This window comes from Varroa jacobsoni, unplaced genomic scaffold, assembly GCF_002532875.2.
Source record: "Varroa jacobsoni isolate VJ856 unplaced genomic scaffold, vjacob_1.0 scaffold_238, whole genome shotgun sequence".
NCBI classification, from domain to species: Eukaryota; Metazoa; Arthropoda; class Arachnida; order Mesostigmata; family Varroidae; genus Varroa; species Varroa jacobsoni.
The window spans coordinates 219,189-241,574 of NW_019213140.1; the positions used below are offsets into that span (position 1 = coordinate 219,189).

The 22,386-nt window shown below is 43.0% G+C and overlaps 1 long non-coding RNA gene across 2 annotated transcripts in view; it reads right to left on the reverse strand.

The window, feature by feature from the left end:
* Positions 1–7,319, reverse strand: part of LOC111273931 (uncharacterized) — a 57,022-nt gene extending 49,703 nt beyond the window's left edge. For both annotated transcript variants that reach the window (XR_002688117.2, XR_002688118.2), the window contains exons 1-2: positions 6,875–7,319; positions 6,655–6,719 (exon numbers count right to left, since the gene is read on the reverse strand). This is a non-coding gene — a long non-coding RNA (uncharacterized LOC111273931). The remainder of the gene's footprint in view (positions 1–6,654; positions 6,720–6,874) is intronic.
* Positions 7,320–22,386: the final 15,067 nt, after the last annotated feature.

Consider the following 22,386-nt stretch of genomic DNA (forward strand, 5'->3'; position numbering starts at 1 on the left):
CTCTCCGATTCATTGTTTTAAATTAGCCCCATATATTTTCGCTGCACCTGATCCCCGCATAGATGGACTACCTGCAACACAATATAAAGCTTAATCCTATAATTACAAAAGCGTCATAAAATATAATGCCAAATTTGCCGGAAGTTTTCATTTTTTAGATGATTTCCTCTTTCTGTATTCATAGAGAACGTGTCCATTGACTAGATTAGTGCACGTAAATGTCTGTATGTGTGTGTATCGAGCATTTACTTCCGGCCTCTACTGAAATGGCACCGAATACAACACTACGTGATGCACGATTTGTTTGCATTATCCAATTGTCCGAGGCAGCACCATGGATCTGTGCAATGGACCCTATAAACTTCCTATGTAGTTCAGGGCGTTCAGGCCAAGTCGTTTTGGCATCTGGGTACCACAAAACACGGCAACGGGTGGCGGCTCTTATTACTAGCACTCATCTGGCAACCATACTAATAATAGTAATAATAATCGAAGCGTGCTCCATTAGAACGATAATATTTGCTGAGGTCACTGCGTTGGTATCACTGCACAACAGCTTTACGGCAGCCGCCTGTGACTGTGTACAGTGATAAAGGGATGGGGTCTACCGTACACTGACCGCACGTACGCCGGGACATGCCCATTGCTTGTATCAGCTCAACTAAAGTTGATGATGTATTATATGATAACGGTCCTTACGTCAAGCATAGGTAAATTTTCGCTGCGTGAACCAAAAACGGTCGTTTTCATTTGTTACTACGATGATGTCCGAACGCAGCTTTATGTTACGAAAAATAGCATCTACTCGAAACATTCATATCGTTCACGCTTTAACGTATATAAACTATAATTGGCTCAAATATTTTAGAAGTCATAAAGCCTTTGAAGAACACGAGTCTATTCCACGAAACACACGAGGCGTAATAACGAAATTGCCTTCATATCAACTAGTAACAATACTAGTTCCAATAAATAGTTAACCGTGCTTTGTTTGGAAACTTCTTCAGTTTCAGCGCAACATCTTTGATAATTCGATATTTAATTTTTTACTCAAATGGACATCTTTCTATTGGAGTTTAAGGGATCTTCAAGTTTCTTTTCTAACAAGAGGTAAGGGTTTCTTACGTCTGGATCAAGCTTGATGACCAGTGTTAGACGAACCGGTCATAAGGACAATGTATTCTTATCCGGGCGGAAGCAAGTACTCAAACCCTATGTCACGCCAACATAGGTCTCAGCTTATAAGTACGTGCAAATCAGACATTATTTGAGGACCACTGGTCAAGCATAAAAAATAAATGACGAGCTGACAACGATTCAAGTGCTTATCCAATGTCCAAATACTGTGTCTCGTATGAGAGTGGTGATCATCTGTGGTTAGTTAGGACCATTTATAATTTAGGTCGAAGTTATTTGTCCATTTTACAAAATACAAACTATTTATAGTGTTATCGTAATACTGTAGCGTATATATATATGTGTGTATATGTAACCTAACCAATGTTATCATCAGTAATGTGCTAGATTAGATTCAACTCGGGCAATATTAAGGACCGAAAAAGGTACACATGTGATGGTTCAAAGTGATATTAGCTGTATGTGTAATAAATGGCGGTGCCGGTGTGGGCACTGTTGTGCTAGTAACATTTGAACTGTACCAGCCACGCCAGCACGCCTACGGAACGGGACGGTCCGGCGGACGGACGACCAGCCCCCGATGAAGATAGCAAGCCGGTCATTAGTGACATGTCCTATACTGCACCGCAACGGCCAACTTAACGTGGTTGGCCGACTGACTGGGTCGTCTTCAGTTGGATTGGATATGCGCTTGGAGCCCATCTACTCTTCTGTTATACGATAGTACGTGGGAGGAGGGCTATGGGCGAATAATGTTAGCAGCTTACAGTATGTCTAAGCACTTTGCTCATATGACCCATATAAACCGTGACAGCTTCGAGCGGTGCAAACTGCTTAGTACCCCCGAGCAAACGAAATAAAGAGAGGGGGGAAAAGGAGATAGAGATGATTACCATCGTTGTCGGAATCGTTCGCCTGTTTTTTTTTTGTAGTTAATTTCTTCGTGTTTCCCCCACCAAAGCAAGGCGTTATTGACTTTGTGTCTTCCGTAGAATCGAAATTAGAGGGAAATGGTCTTTCTCTGTGTGACTGTATGTGTGTTTATGAGCTACGAGCAGCACTAGGAAGCCGGTCCCCTAACGGACGACGGGGTCCGAATGTCGCGAATGCCATAGCGAGTCCATGCCGAGAGACCATGACTAGATGAGACAACGATGAAATGAGGGGTGGAGTTCTCTTTCTCGATGAGGATCATGTACACACATATCATTCAATGTTCAGTAGGTAGGCGAGTTAGGCTCTTTCGAGCGCGCTTATGCCCGTGGGGTACAGGACGGCACATGCTGCTGCCATCGCGCCACTAGCCACTCTTTGGTACATGATTTGCGGTGGCCAGAAGACAACGATATGAGCCGACAGGCCAACCAACAGGCAGCAGATAGAAATAAAACAAACCACGAAATAGAACTAGCCCGTGCTACTCTTTCCACCTGACCTTTTTCTCATTTCCTCGCTTCCATTTTATTAACTAACTTTACAAAAGTTCGATTTCTTAATAAACTCGACAACGAGAATTGTAACGCTTAGAAAAAAGATTTTCATTGTGGATTTCGTTTAAGATATTGTCGCAAAATTTTTGCCTTTCCTTCACTGTAAAACAGTGCCATATTTTTCGTTGGCAACTGCTGAATGTTTGGGAATTCAGTCGAGTAAGACAATTCAAAGAGGGTTGGCTTTGAGAACTAAAAATATATTACATATTAATTCAACCGTTATTAAATTCGTGCCCTTCTTGAATAATAGGGTTCTAATTATTTTTCAAAATCTTGATAGAAACATGAAAAGAAATCTTATTTAACTGAGTCATCATACAGTGCGTACCACGTAAATCAAGGTCCCCGACTTAAATTACTTACGGATTCAACATATTGACTTCATCTTTTGATGAAAACGTTGAGTATTTGCTAAAAGAATATTTAATATGATAAAATGTAAACGTTTTACTATAATTCCTGTTTATATATACTATATAGCTAGGGCATAGCTAAGTAAGATAAGTAACAAAGAGCTTAACTGTTCCTAGAAAAAGGCGGTTCTACACTGCGTAACCTTACGGATACACTATTGCTTGCGTGTTTGTTACTGCTACATCGTTGTCGAACTACAAACAATGTGAGAGCTGGAAAAGAAAAGCCTCGCTTTTAATAGAATAAAGTCGAAATCGATCGATGTCTGGAGTTGCAGTCGTTGCCCTAGGCGAAATCCGTAACAGACGACATACCCTCAACGTTCTACTCTAATTCAATCCTTATGCAATACACTCAAGTCGGAAAGCAGAGGCTATCTCGTCGTCAGCCGATACTCATCGGTACCCAGCTACCCTTAGAAGTGGTCTATCCGCCCTGTTGGGTCCATAACGAGCATATATACAAGATCCACACTCCTGGCCAAGTGACCTGCCACACACCTGCCCCTACGGAAACCCCTTTTCTAATGCATCCATCTCCTATTAACGGTCGCTTCTTACGAGTACAGAGCGGATGTTCGGCGGATAGTAACACCTCCTTGTTGTACCTGTACACAACTGTAATTAATTAGGTCCTAGGTTTTCTATCTCCGACATGCATGCTATTATTGCACCATACTGGACAGCTACACAACGGCCTCCGCCTCACCCACTGATCGACTTGTGTGAAGTTAATCAATCGACCCACACATACTAGATAATTTACTTCAGAATGTATCTATGATGAGTAATGTGCTTCGTGTATTTTGAAGCCTATCCGCACGTACAGCGTTTTCTCCTTCTCTCGTTTGCAGCCGACGCCATATTAGCATTGGCGCGTTTTTGGTATGAAGTGAAGCTTCATAATCCTATATGGGTTACTTTCTCTAGCCCGCAGATAGTTTTTTTGGTAGATAAGTATGTCATTCTTGCATGTCCAGTAGCTTCATTCCCAATTGGCGCTTAGTTATCCTCCGACTTGACCGTATTGGAAGTGCTACTATGTCTGTATGTCTATAACCTCTGATGAACCATATAACTTCATAGACAAACTCTAGAATCTAAATATGGACGTATTATGGAAGCTTCAGCGTCGAACTCTGATTTCAGATGTTAAATTTGTCACTTTGCCATATATTGGAACTTTGTATAATTGTATGCCATCTTGTTCAATCTATGATTAGCGAGTGTTTTCACGTAGTTGGAAGTTCTTCATGAATATTCCATATAACATTATGTAGGTGCATTAAATCGTAATTTTGATATGGTTATCATAAAAAGTCTTTCCCGCTACTGGTATTCATGTGCTTATCATCATAATTGCTCTAATTTATAATCAACATCGCAGCCGTCAAAATCGTTAGGAGCATCAACACTTCCATCATATCGTCGTCATTGTGGTAAACGGAAGATGAACGAGTACCCCCAAGTTATTCTTAGTCGTACTGATATCTGCAAGACGGGTCCAATTCGGGATATTAGACCAGGGGGGAGACAGACTGCCCCAGGGCATGCAATAGGTGGATAATTCCACTTCTGTTCCCAATTCCCAGCAGAGAACCCTGGACTTCACGACGGGCGGGTCCAGATGTCGATTGTTAACGCCTGTCCCGAAGCATGGTGGTCGCCGATATTTCGTTACATCTACTGTAGGAGCATCCTGACGCCTTGCCGCTACTTACATGTTATTCTCTATTTCTGTATCGTCATCATAATCTGTAACCTTGAGTACGTGGTAATGTTAGGCGTACCTGACACACTGGACTGGTCAGTGTCCTGTTCTATTGCGCTTAGATCGTGCTCCATTCTCGCGCGCTGTTAGGAGTGGCCAACCAGTTTTAAGTTGACATGGGATAATTCGAAGTGGATAATGGCTGTCGTGAATACGGCCAACAATAACGTTACACAAATATATGCATATGCGTCCGTTGGAAACAGCCAGCTACTGCATCAATACTGCCCCCAGGTAACTATCATAATATGCCTTCAGCGCCTTTCAAAGTATCAACATAAGACAATATCGAAAAAAACGTATCGAGACGAGTTCAACTAGGTTCTAGCGTTAGTACTGCTTAAAGTAGCTATACAGTGGGAATTGAACTTTGTTAATTGAACATATACTTAGCCGTCATAGTATACGTGTGCAGCGAATATTCACAAGCAATGTGTATATAGCAAGCTTCATACATAGTGTAACTTTTCATCCACACGTTTATGGAAAAAAAAGTAAGTATAACACCAAAATAATGCGGAAATTGATATCCATTGATGGTCGTATATTAAAAATGTATTATCAAGTCCAACGAGCAAATTATAAAAGGAATTACTATATTTTACACCAAGCGGAATATGTGATTAAATCTAAAATAACCCCCAATGAATAGAGTCAAACTTTTTCATACTCATTAGTGTTTCATCCATCAGACAAATACATATGGCTTGTTAGAAATTGAAAACCGTCTGTAATACCTAGTTTCTAGGGGTAAACTTTATGTGAAGATTTCGCACGCAAGCACACCAGCCTTACACATCCGTAATGAACGATTAAATCACTGTAAATAACTATTATTCAAAACGACTTCAGTTCAGTTACATAGAGTCATTTTCTTAGTCTAAGTGAACAAAAGAGCGGACAACTCGAGATACTTGTAAAAATAGTCACCTCGTAAGAGATGCCTTAAATAGTCATGACAAACGAAGCCCCCCACAGAGCCTATAGTATTCGGATGTACTTCAAAATGCAGCCCGCTCAATGGCAGTCCGCCCTTGTCCATACTTCAAAGTACTTTGCCCGACAGATTGTGGGTGAGCATACACATGAAACAGACAAACAGCTCAAGCAGAGGCCTTGCTTTGATAAAATTAGCCAACATACGCATTTCTTCGGTAAGGATTGCACAGCACTCATCCGATGGTGCATTGTTATAATCTGGATCTAGGTTTTGTCCGCTTTCTCTAGTTATATTTTTCCCACACTCACTATGTTTTCTCACTGTTCTGGGTTACTCAATTCCACCACGATCTACATTAAAGTATATATTCCAAAAGATGGGATTCGTGTTCGGGAGCACGGGACTACCTGGCTGTGTGTGGCAATGTTTGCGGTCGTGCTGTTTTGAATATACGCGCTTTCATTGCTAGCTTGTCTAAACTAACGCTACCTCTTATTTTAGGTCCGACCCTGTCGCTCTGCTCAAGTGGCTAAAATCCTCTGATGACGACCCCCAGCAGTTTCTAGCCGCCAATGTCGTATAGGGGGAGGCACTTACCCCCCTACCGCTATATGTGTACTTGTCCACCTACATGTAAGAATGCATGAATGTCTTCTACGTTTCCACTATGTATGTGGTACCTTTGGTTTGTACTGTGTCAACGAAGGCAGCATCACAAAGCGGCATTTATGCATAGCTAGCCACATCTTGTCGGTTTATTTTTCTCCTCTCTCTTGCCTTGGGTTTGAGTGCTTTAGGTAGGTACATACTATATCGTAGTGAGGAAAGGGAAACCCCGAGTTTTTAAGCGTTACGCCGCTAGATCCCACAGACACTACTCACTTGGCCTACCACACTTACCTATGCCCTTGCGTGTTTTCGTGATGTGTACTTAGTCTTTGTGTAGCTCACGGGGACGACAGCGCCTGAAACAAGAGCAATAGCAGTACCAGCGTAAGGGGCAGAGACTCTACCAATGTCCAGATCTTCCACTGTAGCCACGGCTCATCCCCATTCATTGCCTTGGATTTAATGTAGTGCACTTGTATGAAGGGAACAGTAGTTCAAATGCTCAACTTACCTTCTCCCAAAAGTATGCACGAGAGACGATTTTGCTGTTATTCGATTAGGCCTGGGGAGATGGGGGCACGTATACTTGTATTTTTGTTGGTGCATCATCGGGGAATGCAAGAGGCAGATGGAGAATGTCATCATGATTGCTCAATCAATATATAACGCTAGAGCTTGAGTGACGTTGCTTTGATATATTGATAAGCGTCGCGGCAAATCTGACATGACAGACTTAGAAAGCACAGGAAAGTCCTGATCGATGAAGGCGACCCTATGATGATTGTCACGTTAACCAAAGGACGTTTCAGTGTATATGTTCACTGCTGTAGCACTTCAAACAGAGAATGCTCATGCAGTGATGCAGGTATAACCGGTCAGCGTTTGTTGTGCGTAAACGTGAGCTTATATGATACGTCGTAGCCACTTGAAAGCCAGAGGCTGTATTGTATGTTGTAACCTGAAAAGATATATCTACAAATATAACTTTTCTTTTTTTACTTATACAGGTTACGTGGTACGTGTTGTTAACGGAACTTGAAGCAGCGACTCCTTGTCTTTTTCGGCCAAAAGCCTGGCCGTTTAAGGTATCGCGCCCACGAATCCGCAAATATGACATTGGATTACTTTTGTCCATGTTGGAAAACGTTTAGTTTCGAGAAAGTAGACCTGCTACTCGAGGCGTTTCAATACAATATTCCAATAAACTTCAAAAGATTCAAGACATATGATAAAATGCTATTTAAGCTACGTCACTTGAATTCAAGCAGATGGTCATATATATCCACCAATGGTCATATATAGTCACCAATGACCTTACCAATCTGATTAGATAAGTGGTCAAAATTGTCTTCCTCTTAATATATTACAAAATCATGGTTAAATCATGGTACATTTTGCATGAGAGATTTACGGTCAGTTTTTAGACAATCCATAGCAAAACCGCAGAATCGTCGTTTTCCATGTTTAAAATTATCAAGATATGAAGTATAATCGATTATCATACTCTGTACTTAGAATAAGGCGCGGAAATACGAGGAATGAATCCACTTATGGGTTTTTGTACACTCCGAGTGCAAGCTTGTGTTTTCAAAAACCCGGGCATTTGTTTCCGTACTTGACATCGCTGGTTTTGGGTCTTCCATGAGCTAATATGACATTTCACTCTTCTAGTACAATTTGCCATATGTGCATCTATATCTCATGTCATAGCAAAATGACTACCTAGAGAAGTGTCTGAAAATCTATCAAATCCTATGAGCTGCATATACTTACCAAATGTTTTTATTTTCAGAAATACCTTGTGGCACTTCATTAAACGATTTTCTTTTCTACCAGCCTTCTATATATATGTATATATATATATATATATATGGCATGCTGGATAATGTATTCCTCGATAAACTTTGCATAAATAAAGAGCTTTTTTATACTGGAACCGCTAAAACGCGAGTGTTCGGTATACACAGAATTACTTTTTGGGCTCTATGAACGTCCTGTTCCTGTTGTCCTTTTGCTGTTTTTTAACAGCAGAAGTAGTAAAAACATTATACGAGAAATAGGTTTTCTTTTGTACTGCTAAGCTATGCATAGACTACACGTATTCTACGAATCAACTAATTTACTTACCCTTCGGACAAGAAAGGTTAATTCACAACCTGTTAAATTCATAAGGTGTAGTTAACACCTTTCATCATGAGCACAGTGAGGGAGTAGATTGCAAGTACAAAACGGCTCAATTAGGTTCCATAGAAACTATAGGTAGCGTTTATTATTCTACCCGATGAATCGAAGGGGTCGTCCAGGTTAGAAAGTTTACCAATAGCCTTGGCTTGGCTAAACCATTTTGTGCTACCCTAGCCCAATCAGCCCCAGTTGTTCATCCACATAAATTTAACTCCCTGGGGGCGCGAGATAGCGTCGCCTATGGCAGCTAGACGCAGCTTAGTGTCTAGCTGGCACAGCTTACGGTGGCAGTCTGAGTGAGAGACGACGGGTTAATGTGTGAAATTTATTCACCCCCTGCTATCCCCTCTTCTTCATTGCTGCCCCAAATGGACCCGATGAGATTTGAGCTTTCTTTCTTACCCTCTCACTCTACTTGACGGGTGATTGTCTCTTGCAAGGAGAGCTTGCGCTCGTTTCGTATGCCATCAGATTCCACGCACACCGTCGTTGTTACCGGAGTAGGCTACTTGTTCGAATGGGGTAGACGAGCAGGCAAGCAAGACAGCTCGCGCACAGACAACCCCACAGATCTGACCGTGTGAGGCGTTTCGTCTACACGACAGTAGACATTCTACAAATAAAAACTGATCAGAATCACAATGGGCCATTGATATCGGAATGAAGAAACGATCCCAGTTGTAGTAAGAGAAGTAGTCGTGGTCGTAGTAGAATGTACACTTCGTACTCTATAGTCCTGTATTCGGAGTAGCTCTCGAGTGGCTCGTCCCCACTAAGCTTCACACTGCAACTTACTCACGTACCTAGGTGAGTGCGAAGACGAGTTGAATATGCCTTATGTTTGTATACCTTATTGTATACTTTTTATGGTGGTACGAAGCGAATGATCCAGCCTTAGGCTGTTTTATTCAGCACCACCCACGCTGGCAACTGCACTTCAGACGTGTGTATACTACTAGGGAAATATAGCGTTGTCGAACCAGGTTGATGGCCCGCAACTGGGTTCGTCAACAGAAAAGTGGGCGCTTTTTTACAACAGCAGACGGTAGAGAGGGTACGGAAAGGTCATTTACGAAGTGATGAGAGCATGTTTTTCGACCGTCCTTAAGCTATTGGACGACAACAAGAATATGGCTATACATACACTCGATGTAGCAATACGAATACAGCAAATAAATGCCTTCGCTCATTCACAGGTGGTTAAGCATGGCGAGTGAAGAAGGAAAGAGAAGTTGACAATTAGCTAAAAAAATCTCCTTCATATATTCAGATAAATTAGCCATCCTATTGGATACTTCGAATATCGAGGTACCTTGATTTTTCCAGGGCATATATAAAGTGCTGGTAAGTTTTTGAGAAAAAAAAATCAAGACAACATTCCGACAAAAGTGTTTCTCATTTGTTAATCTAGTTATTGTAAAGTGTTAATAGACAGATTGATAATGTATAGCCTGAGAACTTCAAACTCATAGTTGCGCCATGAACGGGATTAGTTTTTCTGTTGTTTTCGATAGCGTCTAATTTTAAAGCGTACTGCTCTCGTTCGTATTCATATGTAGCGTCGAGAACGTCAAGAGAGCGAATATATACTCAAAGCCTATATATACTAAATATATACTCAAAGCCAAATCGTGCCGTCAGCCCCTGTTGCAATACGTTTTCAGTGATCGATCCAAGCTATGGGGACACATCCTGATACAAATGGGGGGCCATCTCTCTGTGATGTCACCCTACTACCAAAAGGGATCGTCACGAAATACATCGACGCTGTGCTTACACTTTGTAGTAGAAAAGGTGTCGCGTGGAGTTGAAAAAGGGGCAAGGAAAATGGAAAGGGAATGGCATGAGAAAACCGCGCAATTTTTGCCGGAGCCAACGACGTTATCAGAAGCGGCGACGATGATGATGATGACCACGACAAACGAGTACTTCGGATATCGGTAACCTCGACGAGGAGTATCTCTAGTCACACTGATAGTTGTTAGATGCTGCAGCCACAACTGTGTTCAATGACATAGGCCACTCGCCAGAGAGACTATGAGGCCGTACCATCTACTACGTAACGTCACGCACTGAAGCCAGCTAGCTAGACACTGCAGAGGAAAAGAATTAGGAGCAGAGAGCAAAGAAGCCACGTCGGCAGACACTCTTCACTCTGGTCGACGACTTTGCTGGAGATGGAAACGGAAGTAGTGACGAGGAGACCGAAGTCCTCGATGGCTGTGTGCGCCCACTAAGACCCCCTTCGCTGGTTGAACGTGCGGATGTGTGTCGCTTGGTGGTAAACGTTTGTAGTGCTGCGACAGACGAACCATAGGAGGGTGTATAAACGAAGGAACAGAGAGTTAGATTACAAAGAATGAATGAGATCAGGACTACAGGCAGATAGCAAGGGCAAAACGGGTAGTCATTAGGGACAAGCCCTCGCAAACATCAACTTGAAAGGGGCACTGCTGCCTGGGGCAGAAATGGAGATGAGGTGATAGCGTCAATGGCCGCACCAGCCGTAGTTGTAGCAACGGCAATGGAGGAAGTTCATGCGTGACTTGTAATGAAGGTGCTTGTCCACGGCCATCAGCACCGCCGAGTCACCTTCAGACATACGCACCCTACATAGGCATACACATACCTTACACCACCCATCTAGCAGGTTGTCAGTCGGTTCAATCACGTACAAACAAACACTCAATGCCTATACGATTCGAACCTGCCATCTTTCTACCACAACTATCTTTCATTCCCTATTCGCCGAGACTGCCATTACTGCCAACATGGAAAGTCCGACTGAAAGCCGTTATTGTTCTCCCTTTCCACCCGGCACCATAACTTCATTCTCGTTTTTCCAGTAAGCTGGCGCCCACCTTTACTTGGCTCGCCCCACGCCTGTTTTCCACCCCCTGCTTGTTCATGTACAAACGAACTACTCAATCCTATCGACTTTTTCTATACAGCTAAACGTGTGCTTAGTGGACGACACTCTGCGTGCACGCTTACACACCAGGTGAAGAGGTGCTAAGCGTATGTGTTACTGCGTGTTGTATGAGAACGACCGCGTATTAGGTGCAGTTTGTCGAGCTATGACGGCCACCTTTGGGGTAGGATGGGTTCAAATATTGACAGAACCAACGGCGATGGCAGAAAAGATGGCGTAACGCCTGACGCGTCCATATAATTCGCGTTGCAGTGCAGACATCGATAGAAAGCGGGAAAGAAGAACGATAGTTATAGAGAAGATGATGATCGGCGCCGCTCGAGAGGAACCACGAGATAGCGCGATGCGTCGCAGTGTTCGAGAGAGCCAGGTACTGTACAGCCGCTGATGGCGATGCTCCCGCGGAACCCGAGTTTGGCCAAATACATTTAACATAAGAAAGAAAGCAGCAAAGATCCGCATCTACCCTCGGCGGTGGCGTTCGGGCACTAGGGACGCGGCAATGGCGGTCAAGTCAGTCGATCTATGAAGTGCCAGTATTATAGAAGAGGCAGCGGCATTAGAGCTAGTGGAAGAAGTGCGGAGCCGGCGCACTCGAAGCGTTGACATCGAACGAAGGAAGCCAGGAGCCTACTGCTGCGCACATACACCATACACGCACACCGAGGTGGTTTGTATACGAGTGACTCTCGAAGGCCAAGCCAAACCGCCAATGTGTGACTAGCATCAGTGTTTGTGTGCGCCAGAGAGAAGATGAAAAAAGAGAGGTAGTTCAAAGTACATAGGAGTGCAGTGAGATGAGATATTAGCATTTTAATGCTGCGCTAAGAAGAAGCTGTGACAACAACACGCTTCACTTTACAGGACCGCCGAAGACTCGCTCTTCATCGGAAGTTGACAGTGGGGTGGATATCGATGTCAGGTACGCTATCGATGCAGCGGCTGCCGCCACCGTCGAATGAACTCGGGAGGATTCTTTTCTATTACGTCGCTTTGTTCTATAATTGAAAACATCACTGCCACGACGAAAACCAAAGAAAGAATCTCGCTTTTCATAGTACTTGGCTACTAAGCAGAAACATACAGGACATGTCATAGAGCCTGTTTAATAAATATCTAAATATAATTTTTTGTTTCGCCCGTACAAAGAGAACACATTCTCTGCAACCTTTAATAAATTTAGAAGTGGAGAAGTTGATCCCGCCAAGAAGCTGAGGTAGTTTACTTCATTAAATAGCAAAAAAAAATACGTCAATTTAAAAAGCGCATAACGAGCTCTTGGTTCCAACAGTGAATTTCTACCGTCGCAATCATTTCCTCCCTATGATCACTCAATTTTTTTTTCACTCAACGCTAGAGATATCGAGTTCCAAGTTGAACTGAAGTTCATGCGGAAAGCACCCAAGGTTAGTTTGTCAGTACAATCCAAGCTGATCGTCATTGGCTCGTCAGTTTAAGAGTAGCAATCTAATCCTTTGTCTGTCTTCTGCTGCAGCCGTTTGCTAGGCTATGCAAAAGGTTAGATGAAATATTGGACAGTGAAATGGGCCTTTGGGAACTCGGTGTCTGCTCACAAGATGGCTGGTGATGTGTGTTAGTTGCATATTAGTAGCCATGTGATTGCACGTACGGATATGCGTCTATCTGGCCGTTGGTCTGTGGCTGTAGATGAAGTAGTACAGTTAGTCCCCGAAGCCGTCCCCTAGAATTGTTTGCCAAGACCACAGCCTCAGGCGGGTAATATACCACCGCCGTTGCTGCAGCCGTTACTACTGCGACTGACGAACACCTCTACCCACCACAGTACTATACAGCTATGGCAAAACCGGCCTCGTCGTTCTTCGGGCCTGTTTGAAAGAGTGAGTTCACCTCAAATGAGCCTCTGAGCCTAGGAAAGGAACACACGCCGAGGACAAGCCAGTTGCTTAACCCCGCACTCAGTATCCCCCACGCAGTGCAGCACTACCAACCAACGTTAGCTTCGGTACTGCCCCAGAAGGCTGACATACACATGCACATACATGGCGACGACAAAGAGAACGATGAGACCAGCCTCCTCGCAGAAATACGACCACGAATTGCTGAGAACCAAGAGGAAGACAAGGATGTGGATAACTTTAGGTCTGGACCATAACTTCAGTGGGCGAAGGGGATGAAATGAAATACTTGCAGCAGTTGCCGCCAAGCACTTTGTTTGACCATTTGACTTACCCTATGTATACGTGGGAGCCGTATACACGTGTGTGCACAAGATAGAACATACCCATTACTGGAGGAGCTGGGCTAAGAGGGGAGAAAGCACCACACGGAAACAGGATAGGCATAACGGCGACCAAACCTATGTGGGACATTTTTCAAGTATTGAAACCAATAATATATTCATTATGATGTGTTGCTCACCATGTAGTATTTCAAATAAAGAGCTAAACTTAGAAATAAATAACTTGCAACCGACACTATCGTTGATATATATTGAAACGTTGCCTTGTGAATTAGTTTTATTGTGCACTACGATTTACGCATAGATACATTAAAAGTACTAGATGATATTTACCACACACGTCCGGGTGCTAGAAGTCATCGTTGAATGCGTATAGTTTTGCCATATCACAAACGTTGACAAATACCTCATTTGATGGTGTAGGGGTTCATGCTCAACTGTAGTTTTTAAATTCTTTAGTGTAGGAAGGCTTTTGACTGTAAACTTCATTTTTAAAGTACTTCCACAGAGCAAGTTCAGTGGTGTCAGGTCTGCGAAACGGTTAGGATATACCGTGAGTCCTTTTCGGTCAACCCATCTGTTTGCAAAACTCTCATACAGCTGCATTCTCTTACATTAGGATGAGGGCATGTAGATGCTCCGTTCTGCTGGAAGTGAAACTCGCCATCGTTACTAAAGTTATCCCGAACATCGAAACAAATCTTTGTAGTAAGCGCAAGCAATTAGCACCAGTTTCTCTACCGTAGAAAAAAAAGAGTCCAATCAGTACTTTGCGTGACATGTCGCACTACAAAGGAACTCCTGATGAATTTATATGTTTTTTTTTGCAATGCATTTACGATTGCTTAGTAAGTGCGCCTATATTGATTAATTGTGCATTTCGTTTCATTTCGCGAGAATTGTGTATTCTATTCAATATTGTTTTTCTGGTCCTAAGGTGCGATGAATAATCGATCCTCTCAGGCCAAGGCTTGATGATCTTACAGATTTCTGCCATTTTTCGCTATAACTTTCCACTGTTATTCGTTTGATAAAATCTGCTTATGCTTTCAGTCTTCCCGAACGTTGCCTATGGACGTCCTGACTAGTTCCATTAGTTTCAAACTCATTTCCTATTCAATTAGTAGCAAGTTGCAAAAATACTTTTACTTGAATTACTGCGATGTTGCCTTGCTACTCCTGCTGCATTTTTACACTTACAAATAAAATTATCTTGACTAAAAAATGTTTTTGGTCTATTTATTATTTCAAACTAAGGATGAACCTTAAAAGGTCAGAAGGGGAACTAACCTTGCCCATTATCCATCGTTTTGATCTAGCTTTGCCGGTCTTTGAGCCACCGGCTAGGTCAGTTGGAAATTAGTAGAACCTAGCGCACAGAACAATAAGCTGGTCTTTATTAGAACCGTACCGACCATAGGTAGTGTACCTGTGTGAAAGAGGATAGGCTAAACTAGCGGCAATCGCAATGATTGCCCTTCTCTTATTACCTTGTCGTCGTCGACAGCCCTTCCGCCCTCATCATTGGTTTTACTCCTGTTGCCACCGTTTCTTCGCATGCTGCTGTTCATCCAAGTCTGAAATCGTTCGTATACTTTGCTTTGACAAATCTAGATAGGGATGCACAGGCGAAGCTTGTACTAGGGACAAATGTCAAGCTGCCAAAGTGCGAAAGTCCACTAGAGATCTGAAGCTTGTCAGTTATCATTAGGTCGAAACCGCTACTGGATTGATTAGAGGCCGCTGCACAGATATATAGCAGAATAATGTTGGCCGTATAAAGTAGCTAAGTACCTACATATTAAGCCAACCAAGCGTATCGGATATCATCAGCTTGTCGTACGGATGTCTATCGTCCACTCACTTGGGCATAGGCCATTATCGTATCGTGAGTGGCAAGTCGGCGTTCGGGCCGGCTTCGGCGCCTACCCTAGCTACAATAGCGGGACATTCAGACAAAACCCACATCGCGGATGCTGCTTCTGCTCCAACACAGAAAGAGGAACAGCCAACTACAGCCGCTTTGTGTAGTCGCCGACAAGCTAGTGACGGGATCGCGTGTGTGTGACTACGGCGATAGTGACAAGAATGGCGTACCACAGACGATACGTTTGTTGTAGGTCAAACCCAGAGAGGCTTAGTAAGCATACAGATAATCAGGCTAGAGTCACACACGTGGATCCACTCAGACATGTCCGTGTATACACACATGGAGATTCATCCGTACTGCTTCCTCTCGTCGCTTTCTCGTAGTATCATGCGCTTGCTCATACGTATGAACGTACGAAGAGAAGCCCTACACATTATACATCAGCGTACCCGGATATACGTACTTTTATACAGTGAAGAAAAAACGCAGCAATTTGTAACGTGCTTGAAGTAGGGCGTTCTATGCACTATATTTATTATGCGATGCAATCAGTAGCATCATCATCATCAATAACAGCAACACACGTAAGGCGACGCAGCATTTAGGACCAATTACTCTTTTTACTATGCATGAGGTGACGCGATGCTGCACAATAGTACTAATCAATGCAATTACTTCGTTTAAGTATCAAAATTAGAACAGACGTTTCTTAATAGCGATTATAGCAATCGCTGCACGGGCTTACATATTGTACAAGATCTATATAGTATAGTTTGTGTTAATTAGAAGGTTAAAGTAGAGTCACACTGTTGTTCTATTAATACCGAATTGAACACATTTATGGTAACGGTTTCTAGTGGCTGACGTTTTCCTCAAGCGATTTTGTCCGCTCAGTCGGCCTTTTTCGTCTCGTGTGCAACTAGCCTCGTCTTCTAATCTCTGAACCGTAAGTCTCATGGGATCCCTGTCGGGCGGAGATAGGTAGAAGATCCTCTTCTATTTGCGACCCCTCGGCGCATGCTGGGTCGGTTGTCTGGGCCGCGCTCGGTGGACTGTAAGTACCTGTTCGTGCCTTAGGGATCCTTCATCAAGCGAACGAGCGCCCGTGACCTTGCGTCCTGCCCTTTATTTCCTGTTGGGCAAATGGTCCGCGACCCCGGGAACGCGAACATTGAAAGGGACGTTCTCGTTCCGACCCAACCGGGAAAGTAATAAGATCATAGAAATCTTCCCCAGCTTGTGCAGGATTCAAGAGAAGACCGCCTGGTTGATGCTGTTAAAACGGCTAATGGTCTAACAGCTGCGGGCACCTGCTGCGCACTTGCTCTCCACTGGACTTTAGGCCCACTTATTTAACCTAGCCGACGCGTATTGGTCGCCACAGCTCTTATTTTTTTTTGTGTTCTCCTATGTTCCGTGTTCTTTGGCGTATTGCAACCCGTGCTAGACGTCGCGATGGGCGAGACCCTTGCCAAGTGGGAAAACTCGATAGCCGGAAGGGAACCAGCTGACATCTTATGACATCAGTTCCTGCTGGCTCCGTTAACCACAACCGCAGGACATAGCCGCTCAAACACGAACACATACCGGCCTGCTAAGGCCTTTCCTTCTGCCTGCATCAACACGGAGCATGCCTCGAAGCGAAACTTAGGCCTCTTAGAAGCATTTGCCGTTTAGTGTCGAAGTCCACCACTTCTTCTCTGCCAACGTTTATAGCGTTGTCAAGCAAGAAGCAGTAACATTTTCTTACTAGCGTATCCCTTTAAAAATAAGACTAGTTTTGAGCAAGTGAGTGCTTTGTCCATCCATGATGGTCATGTTAATTGACGTTACAGTTTTCTTATAGCGGCCGGAAACGATTCATCCATTAGTGTTGGTCAGTAGGCATCGTTGACCCCAAAGCGGCGCAACATGTTTCTTCAGTCACTCTCGCACAGTACCCAGAGGCACAAAGGCTTATATGTATATTTCGGGTGTATATTTGGCATTAGAATTGTCTTCATTATAGCGCGTAACGTTGTCGTATCTTTGTAGTACATTTACTTCGGCTGCATCGACCCCCCGGCGCTGACCACAGCTGCGTTTCATGATTAACTTAGATCGGCTACAACAATAATTACGGTCCTTATTCAGCACCATGGCCATTGTCATCATCAAGAACGACAGCTCTTGGTCGGCACAATTCACTCACTATTCCCGATATTGCCAGTATTGCAAGTAAGAGAAGCACCGCCGCTATAATTATCTTGTGGGCGGATGCTGGTAGGCCACTAATGTGTCACCTACCATTCGTAACTCAGCCTTTGGCTTAGGGTTCGTGTTCCTTTTATACCCATTGTTTGTCCGTTTAGGTTTTCTGCTATTAGGCCTATTTTTCGATTCGCATGCTATCGTAGAGTCGCTAGTCCTGCGGTGCACTCGCATACAAACACGCATTAGTGGGCCCTTTGAGAATTCATGGAACAGGCCGCAGTCTACAAAGATCGAAGCTAGCGAAGGAACGATACTAGGGTCTTCTTTAAGGGGCTGAAAAAGAAACGCTGAAAGTGGCAATGCACTGCCCAGACAACGATGCTACTACGGCTGTACATTGAGAGAACCTGTTCTCTTCATTGGACCCCCATTTGTTCCCTCCTTAATATTGCAAGGAAGGAGTAGAACTAAACGATAGTCCATTAACTGAGGCCTGCGCTTGCCAGCCAGTGCTCAACGTAGAGTTCATCTAGACACTTTTATTATAATAGCAATTTTTGAACTTTGAGTTATTAGCAATTTATCAAATCGGTGCCAGTGACGAAATAATACCTTATCTAGGCCCGTAGAGACGATTTGCGGAAACAGGCTGTTCAAGCCTGCACCGCTACAAAACTTTATTGATCAAATAATTATTAGAGGCTCTCTCTGTATTCGCTTCGTTCACCGACGGTAGCATTTCAGTACTGGTAATCTTGTTTCTAAATAGACTTATATTATAATGGTGATACAAACATCATCGTTGCCTTTTTAGTTATTTTATATTTTGAGTTCCTCCTCCGTAGAGGCATTGTTCTTACTTCAGAAGAAACAGAAATCTATCTAGGCGTTTTGCTAGAAGTGGCATTTATTCATTCCTTCTTCGTGAAAGGCATTCTTCACTTTTAACTATATCCAACACAGTTTACATTTTAAAAATCAGGTAACAGGCTATCGATTTGGCACAGCCATGCGCTGTAAGTTTACTAAGTAAAAATACCTCGTATATATGTTACTATGCCAATTTAAATTTACATAAATGTTAGTTGGCGTAGTTCGTATGTGTTCTGAGGTACTATCGCATTATAGAGAACGCTTCAATAGACCTTCTCATATTCAGCCTTAGCCTGTCGGTGCAAAATCTGGATGTTTTCTAGCGTTGCCGTTGGCCTCCGTTTTCACCTTGTCGCATACAGGAAGCCCTCACGAAACTTTCGAGCACCAAAAAGATGTTAGCACGGCTTATCTAGGGTACGATTCTAGTTGGTTCATCGATGATAAATCGAAGTCGGTGAGGTTAATTATATCGTCTCCACTTATTTTACCTTTTGGCCACTGTTTTTTTGTGATTAGCTTTATATAGTGCCAATCAGTTATGCAAACAAGGTCCTCCTATATATATTCCTTGGAGCTATTTTCGAGAAATTTTCAACACAATCTCGTTGTCGCCTTGTTGACAGGTTACGTGCTATGGTACGTCCTTGAAAATGCCAAGTTTGTATAGGCATCGTTAGTCGAGAGTTATTAATCCCAATGCTCGTTATCACATGTGACCTCGTGTTCTCTAGTAGTTAATTGAATCACACGTATATCTATCTATCTACCAATGCATTGTCGAGCTCCGGCAGGGCTGTTTTGTCAAGCGGGTGAGCTCATTATGATGACATGTTGTACTGATACTGCCCGAGATAAGATTTGACAGTATATATATATATATATATATATATATATATAGATAGATGGTATAATCTGTTGGTTGTCAGTGGTTTAATGTTAATTTTGCAGCAATTGTGAGGTGATCGTGTACTTGTCGTGACTCGCTTGAGGCCACTGTTATCGTTACGATATGATACGCTGTTATTAAAGATAGCGTGTTAACGATACCTAGCATTAAGTCAACTTATGCTGATGACGATAGAATTTTCGACGATCGATAGGTATGAAGTATGTCTAGCCATCGGGGCAGTTATAGGGAAGCGATTTGGTACGAAAAGTTCAACTTTCAATTTACTCCCAACTAAGAACTTTCTTTTGAGGCATTCAATGCCAACATTACTAATAATTACGAAATTCAGTGACTCCATATACATGTAGTTTCCGTGTAGGAGTTGTCAATAACGAAATTGCGCGATGTGTACGATGACACAATTGAAACATAACGAATGAAATTACGTTAGTCATTGAAAAGCCAGCATAACAAAGCTATTTCGAGTCCCGGCAACAACTCGTCATACACAACCCGTTAGAATAGAGCAACTTGCTATCGTTTATATGGGAGAGGAAAAAAATATCTGTAAATAAATAATATACTTATCTGGTAAAAAAGAAGAAGTAGTTTTTTTCACGACGTTAGCCTCTTGCTAACCGTCAGGAACATCTTAAACAATTCAACAAGCTGCGTATAAAAAATCAATTTTCAAAAACGGTATTCTGTACCAGTATCCGGGACTGGATCCCGGGCCGCTAAAACGGTAACAGGTCACAATATTCATTCGCCGTCTCCATAGGCAATACACGCTCATCTCGTTAGGGTAGACATATTTAAGATAAACATATTTATCTGTGAGCGAGGTTGAAATTTTACTTTCAACCTCGTCTCTGGGAGAAGCGAAAGAATTATACCTAATCACATTGTCCCTGATTAGGGAATGTGTCTCGTGTGACCGCTTGGATTTGGATTTCGGCAGAGTTCGCAGTAAACGTTACCGAAAGTATAGTGATACTATCGGAAAGTTATTATGCCCTTTCCTTATTGTCTGCCTATGTAATGACTGCTAATTAGGATGTCTAACTTTGTGTAAAAGCCACCTTGTTACTCCTGCGGTAATCGCGAGTTTCAATCTGCATTTGCTTTGCTATCTTCATACGGGTATTGATAGTCGAAATCGTATATAGTTATTACGCGGACGGACGGACGCACACGTACAGCAGTGCCCTGTTTATCAGCCCATTTTATCACAGCATCGAGAAGTGAAATCAAATTGGAACATATCTATGGTGAATGAAAGCCAACTCGCAACAGGAGATCCTTTCACCTAATGGACAAAACAAAATCCCAATGAACTCAACGGTGGACACTGAACGCTATTGGTCGTAATTTTTTCATTGTGCCGTCTGTTCAGATGAACGGGGGTTGAATGATATATGGATGATGACCCCCACGGAGCTAAGCGCTTTTGCGGTCGCGGATGCCACATATAATATTGGGGCAGTTAGCTATGCCCGTATTGTTCACTGCAAGCGATTCCAGCAGAACTTTCGGCTGAGATATGAAATACGCAGTGCGCGACGCCGGTCAAAGCAGCATCAGTACAACGATGATCTGCCAATAAATAAGTGAAGCACTTGTACATTACGGGCCTCCGCGGCCCCGTAGTGAAAAATGAATAATGGCTTATGGGCTTTTACAGACGCATATAATATAGTACAAAAAAACGGTAGGAACATTGAATTTCTACAACGAATGAGGTGTGGACGATCAGATCAACAAGTCTCTTAACCGACAGATACGGCCATGCAAGATTGGAACGAACCAAAGAAAAGGGAAAAAATGCATCAAAAAAATCGTAATAAAACATTTTTATCGAGTTGTTCAAGTATTGTTTTTTGCGAATGATGGTTAGAAAGCAATGCGTAGGTATGGTGACTCTTCCTCGTGTCACCACCTTACGCCATTGTTCCAGCGACGCACGAAAAAATATAAGCGTTAACACAGCTGTGCCACATCAGTAGATTTATACAACTTAGCTAGCATGATATTCATCTTGGGATTTACCGATCATTTTCTTTGCATCTTTTACACTCCCAATATAGAGAACCAAGTTTACCGCCTTTTAATAGTCACTACACCCGAACTTCCTAATAGAGGAAATAAACAGCTTAAATCATCGAGTCACTTGACTGCCGTGATGTCACGCGGCTATCATCTCACGTACACGAATCTGGTCATTTCGGGAGCACGGTCCACTCTGTCCTTGATTCGAGGCGATTTCTCTACCTTGTCCTTATATCGGTATCGGTTTTTTTTTTTCGTCGCGTACAGAGAGGTAGCTGAAGGTCCATCGATACGAAATACCCGCATTCACTTACTGAGTCTTATCCCCTTCCCTAAAAGACACGAAAGAAAGTCGTACGTCGTCTCTACAGGGACATGGTGTGCCTCCTTATTTCTCGACTTTTGAATTGCTAAGTGTATCCACGCTAGTTTCTGGCAAGGTTGCCTTCGCCAAGCCGACGTGGAATCCTTAGCAAATAGCTTTTTGGATGTTTCTAATATGTTTCGAACGTTTGGACTTCGATCCACCACCTCAGCCTGGATTCTTTCGATGAGGAGCGCCATGAGATGTTTTTATCAGCCGTAATGATCGTTCGGCGTCATGACGGTGCTCTTAGCTTTCCTACTAAAGTATTCGAATTCATTCATGAGTTGGTCGCCGCATATGTGCGGAGCGCAATATGAAGCGGGATATGGGCAAAGTTTCGTCATTTAAACATACAATATATGCATAACATAAAGCAGTGGTCGAATTCAAGAAACACGCTTGTAACGGAGTAGTAGAAATATAGTACAATATTATCAAAGCT